Consider the following 6,368-nt stretch of genomic DNA (forward strand, 5'->3'; position numbering starts at 1 on the left):
TACACCCCGTTCCAAGGTTGGACGAATGTACATCGCACCATCATGTCGTGGTTATCGATACAGCTGTGCCCAGCCGTTTAAACGACATTGTTAGGTACAATTAACTGGTGACTTCATGCCCATGAACACCCAGGAAGTCCAGAAAAAACACCAAATTCAAATGCCAATGGTCAAGTGCCGACTTCATACCCTCTCCAGAGAGTATGAACAGTCTCCATTTAACAAAATTAAAGATCCTCTTCTTGCCAGGAAGGAGATTCTGCGAGAACCCAGCGCAGACCCGAAAAAAGACGCGGGTCTATCCCTCGCCCCACCTCAACCACCCTCCTTTCTCCCCACTCTACGACAGTCGATAACGGGCGTGAGGTGAATTCACTGGCGTTGCATTCATTTTTGTGTTTTCACAGGCAGCGTCTGCAGACTTTTGTGTTTCACTTCACTGTCAAAGCACACCAGTGGCTGCCAACCGTGCCATGTTGTAGGCAGGTTTTCTCCGGCGTGTAAAGTTCTGCCAAACCTAATTAATGTTGTTCATTTCATATACTAATCTCATGGATAACCCATCCCATTTAACTGTCTAGCAATACTCCAATTTTAATGCATTGCTCTGCCCTCCAGTACAATCACATGTATTTCCTTTTGGTCAGCAGATAGCTGGATAGGAACAGACATGAACAGGGTGTTGTATTTACCCAGAACTTCTTGGCTTCATAGACACTGCTTGACCTGCTGGCTATTTTAGGTAAAAAAAAACACGAAAGCCTGTAGACACCTTGGTTGAAGTAGAAACACAAAGCTGGAGAAACTCAGCAGGTCAAACAGTGTCCTTTATATAGCAAAGGTAAAAATACATAACTGAAGTTTTGGACTCGGAAAAGTGGTGGCAAAAGCAGGAGGTGATAGATGGAAAAGGGAGAGTGGGGACAGCAGTAATCAAGGAGAGGAGGGATGGCTTGGTGAAGGTGGAAGGGGAAAGGAGGGGTGGAAAGGGGAAGAGAAGGGGGGGGGGAGCAGGTTAGGAGAAACCAGAAAAGTCAATGTTTATGTCATCTGGTTGGAGAGTGCCCGTACAGAAAGTCAGGTGTTGTTCCTCCAATTTGCAGGTGGTCTTGGTGGGATAGTGCATAAGGCCATGGACAGACATGTGAATATGAAAGTGTGACACAGAATTTAAATGGTTGGCGACTGGGAGGTCTCTGTCACTGGTGTTCAGCAAAGCGATCACCTAATCTGCGCCCAGTCTCTCCAATCCATCAGATGCAGATACAAAAGTGAAGTGTTGCTTCACTTGAAAGGCCTGTTTAGAGCTTCAGACTGTGGTGAGAGAGGAGGTGTGGGCCAAGTGTGGCACCTTCTGTGGCCATACGGGAAGGTGCTGGGGGGGTGGAGGGTGGTGAATTGTGAGGAGGGATGAGTGCATGAGGGGGTCATAGAGGGAGCAGTCACTGCAGAAGGTAGAAAGGAAGATGTATCTGGTAGTGTAATCCTATTGCAAGTGCTAGAAATTCAGGAGGATAATGTGTTGGATGCAGAGGCTGGTGGGATGGTAGGTGAGAATAAGGGGAATTCTATGTTTATTGCATCTGCAGGCAGTGGGGGGCCAGTGCAGATGAGCGGGAAATAGAGGAGATGCAGGTGAGCACTGACTTGATGGTGGTGGAGAGCAAGCCACACTTGTGGAAGAAAGCAGACATTTTTGAAGATCTGGACTGGAAGACTTCATCTCGGAAACAGATGCAGCAGAGATGAAGAAATTGAGAGAAGGGGATAGAATCCTTGCAGAGGACAGGATGTGAGGAAATGTAGTCAAGGTAGTTGAGGGAATTAGTAGGTTTATAATATATGTCATTGGAAAGCTTGGTTCCTGAGATAGAGACAGGGAGATTCAGAAAGGAAGAGTGTTGTCTGAGATGGACCAGATGGGTGGACGTTGGCCGCAAATTTAATGAAGTTGACAAGCTCATTGCAGGTGCATGAAGCAGCCCCAATGTAGTCATTAATATACCAGAGGAAGAGGTTTAGGCTTGCAGCATGGATTGCTCCACAAAGCCCTCAAACAGGCAGCTGTAGCTGGGACACATGCGGGTTCCCATGGCTACTCCTTTGATTTGGAGGAAGTGAGACAAGTTAAAGGAGAAGTTGTTTAAAGTGAGGACAAGTTCAGCTAGAGATAGGAGGGTGGTAGTAGAGGGTGAATGGTTAGGTCACTGGTCCAGAAAGAAGCGGAGTGCTTTAAGGCCTTCTATATGGGGGAAATGGAGGTATAAAGGGATTGAACATCAATCATGAAGATGAGGCGGTTCAGTTTGGAGAATCTCAGGTCCATATTTTAGGTATGTTTCATTTAGGTAAAACATTCCATGTAGTATGTTGCCTTTTAGTACTTAATTCACCTTTTATGAGTTGCATTGGTGGTTTCTATAAGTGACTTTGGCTAAACTAGCCATTATAAGTGATCAGAGCATATACCTCTGAATCACCTATTATTAAGCACTGCCCATCTGTTTCTGTGAATCACATGCTATATCACTATTCCAGAATCATTCCAAACTTGGCATTACTTCGCTACTACTCCCTATCAGGCTTGCTAACACACTCTGGTCTTTAGTTTAGGAAGCTCTCAACTATAACATTGTCATGCCTATTCTTGTCCCTCTGTATCCATTTTTTCCTATCTTGAATCTTCTTTCATCCAGTCTTTTTCCACCAATATCAATGAAAATTTGGCTCTTCATCTTTAACAGTTTCTAATTTTCCGTTTCCATCCAACTTCTTTTCTCCATGAATGTCCAATCCGACATCATTCTTGTTCATACCTACAATGCTCCGAGGGTTTCTTTTTTGCACAGCAATTCAGCACTCCCCTTCACCAAGCAGAACTTGTTCTCACTTTGAACAATTTCTCTTTTAACTCCATTCATTTTCATTAAGTCAAAAGCGTAGATATGGAAACTTCTCCGGATCCAAATTATGCCAGTCTCTTTGTGAAATAGGTAGAGCAGAAATATATAGAGCCTGATCTGGTCCCCTCTTCAGTTCTGTTTCCAGTATATCATTGGTAGTATGATAGTTTCATAGGTGATCATCCTCTGAAATTTTGGAAACCTCAAACACGATGTAATTACCTGCCATATCTTTCTTCCTTTCTGTACTTCTCAAATACCATTTCCTCTAGGGCACACATGTCAAACTCTGGCCCGCGGGCCAAATTTGGCCCGCGATATAATTATATTTGGCCCGCAAGATCATTTCAAAAATGTATTAGAGGTGCCCCGCCCTGCAGCGAGAGCCGATGCTGTTTTTTGATAATGTCACCCCCACCATCCTCCCCCTTCATTGCACATCCTTCCCCATTGTAACACGAGAAATTGTAACACGAGAAGTTTGTCGATGTCATCAGCCGGCAAGCCAGTTGGAAGGCTCGCCGCACAACCAGTCACTTCTCCCACCTGTCGAGCGGTGCGGCGGATGGGCGAGTGCCTGTGATTTCCTGTCGGCGCGACGGGCATGGCAGGCTGTGCGCGGCCCCCGGGCAGCGTGAGCCCCGCGCGACTGGCACCGGACGGCCCTTCCACAGCGCGAGTGCACTTCTCCCGGTCGCCACGGCCTTCAGCGCTTGCACCCGCGCGGACCCAAGGGACGGCTGGTTCGGCCCTGCACGTGAAGAGAGAGATGGTGGCTGTCCACAAAAGCTGATCGGCAGCGCGCTGGGCCTGAGTGGGTGGGTAAGCAAGGGTGGGCAGAGGGTGTAGGTGAGGAGTAATGGGCAGGGGAAGTTATGGTGGTGCGAGGGGCAGTTAGAGGGAGGGATGAGTACAAGGAGGGGTGGATAGGGAAGAGGTAAAAGGGGAGGGGCATGGCGAGTAGGGGAGGGGTGATTAGAGGGTGAGAGACGGGTAGAGGGAGCAACAGGTTGAGGGGAGAGGAGGTAGAGGGGCGTGTATAGGATGGGGTGGGTAGAGGCAGAGCGAGTGGAGTGAGGGATGAGTAGAGGTTGGGTAAAGGACTGGTCAGGTAGAGGGATGGTGGGTCGAGGGTGAATAGAGGCCTAGAGCCTGAGGAGTGAGCAGGAAATGCTGAGTCCTGATGCAGGCCAAAATGGACACAGACTGTGAATGCTGACTACATCTCCACAGGGACCAAATATGTTTCCCTCAGGTCAAGCAAAGGGTGAACTTGAGCTACCTACTCCTGACCTGTAACATTATCCTCCTAAAGTTATATCCTAAAGTTTAACATTACATATGTTGAAAGAAGAGAAAACATGCAGATGTTGTTGAAAATTTTCAATAAATATTCAGTTCGGCCCTCGACTTAGACCAAGTTTTTAATTTTGGCTCTCCGTGAATTTGAGTTTGACACCCCTGCTCTAGGGTGTTTTGGTTCACTCTTCCTTCTCCATAATACCTTTTCTCCTTCATTCAGCAACTTCCATACATCTTTAGGAGATGCACATCTCTCCAGATATCTTCATCCTTCCCTTTGGACAAAGACCCTAACATTCTTTTCAGGCAAAAACACCAATTCACTTGTACTCTTTGCAATACAGTGTTTTGCACTCACTGCTAACCATGCATTGAGGAAACCAAATACAGTTTAAAAAATCAACAACCCAATCTCATACAGATTTTGCTTATGTAAATGTTCTGTGTTTTGATCAGTGGAGCACATTGAGGACTGTAAACAATGATTATATTTGATTGAGAGATTTGATAATAATTGAGGAGATTGAAAGATGTGTTCCTGATGATTTTAGGACATACTTGGATGAGAAGGAGGTGAAAACATGGCAGGTGTCCTCTAAGTCAGCAGATGAATATGCTTTAACACATAAGCCTAAATGGATGTCAAGCAAAAATTTTCAAAAGTGCAATGTAGATGATCCAAGTAAGGTGGAGAGTAAATTTAAAATTAGTATTAAGAGTAAAGATGAATGGAAAACCCTTTGGATCCCCTTTGCCACTTCTGTAAGAAGGTTGGTCACATGATAGTGAGTTATCCTGTGGTGAAAGAGAGAAAAAAAGAGGTAACATACTGAATGCTTGTTTTCAGTGTGAGGAGAGGTATAAAAACCAAGAAGGATCCAAAGATACTGATAACATTAGGGATGTATTCAAACCTTTTGTGATTGAGGGTTTGGTTTCAGATAAAGAAATATTAAAACAAGTGCCAGTGAAAATGTTGCGAGATACTGGGGCAGCTCAGTCACTTGTGTTAGACAATATTTTGGAATTTGGTGAAGAAACTGACCCTGACAAAATAAATTTGATTCGAGGTATTAAGGGTGATACTGAGCTCATTCCTTTGGACAGAATAGTGTTAAAATCATCCTTGGATAATGGACCTATTACAACAGGAGTTGAACGTGCCAGTGGAAGGAGTTTCACTGTTGCTAGGCAATGACCTGGTAAAGAGAAAGGTTGTTCCTGCAGTACAAATGATGGCTAAGCCGGTCGTTGATGAGTTAGAGAGGGACTCTGATATCTACCCAACTTGTGCAAGGCTGTGGAAAATGATTTAATAGAAATAAAATCTGTGATAGTCAAACAAAAGCATTCAGGTTGAAATGGTTGGGTAAAGGTGGAGCAATCTTCTTCATTAGACCAAAGCACTGATAATAAACCCAAGGGTACAGAATTGTCACTATCCTGACAGAAATTTATAGCAAGGCAAATGAAGATCAAGGTGTGGTGAAAGATAAGGCTCTCTCTGATGAGGAAATTAAGAAAGGGCCAGTGGATTATTATGTCAAAGATGGAGTATTGATGAGGAAGTGAGACCACATGATGTTCATACCAGTGAAGATTGGGGAGCAGTGCAGCAGGTTGTGATCCCTAAAGCCTATAGGGATAAAATTATAACTTTGGCTCAGAGCACACCCTTCAGTGGTCACCTTGGGGTGAACAAAACTAGAGATAAAACAATGAAGCAATTTTTATTGGTCCAGTTTAAGGAAGGATGTTGTAAGCTTTCTATGGGCCTGTCACACTTGTCAGATGATTGGTAAATCTAAACAGGGTCCCCCAGTGGCACCCTTACAACCTACCTCTGTTTTCGGTGAATTTTTCTCAAAAGTGATTGTGGACTGTGTTGGCCCATTGCTCAAAACCAAAGCTGGGGATCAGTATTTGTTATAGGAACATAGGAACATAGGAAGTTGGAACAGGAGTAGGCCAAAAATGGCCCATCGAGCCTGCTCCGCCATTCAATAAGATAATGGCTGATCTAATTTATGACCTAACTCCACCTACCTGCCTTCTTCCCATATCCCCTAATTCCTCTATCATGTAAAAATTTATCTAACCAAATTTTAAATATGTTTAATGAAGCAGCCTCAACCACTTCCCTGGTTAAAGAATTCCAAACAT

The sequence above is a fragment of the Narcine bancroftii genome, chromosome 5 (genome assembly GCF_036971445.1).
Source record: "Narcine bancroftii isolate sNarBan1 chromosome 5, sNarBan1.hap1, whole genome shotgun sequence".
NCBI lineage: Eukaryota > Metazoa > Chordata > Chondrichthyes > Torpediniformes > Narcinidae > Narcine > Narcine bancroftii.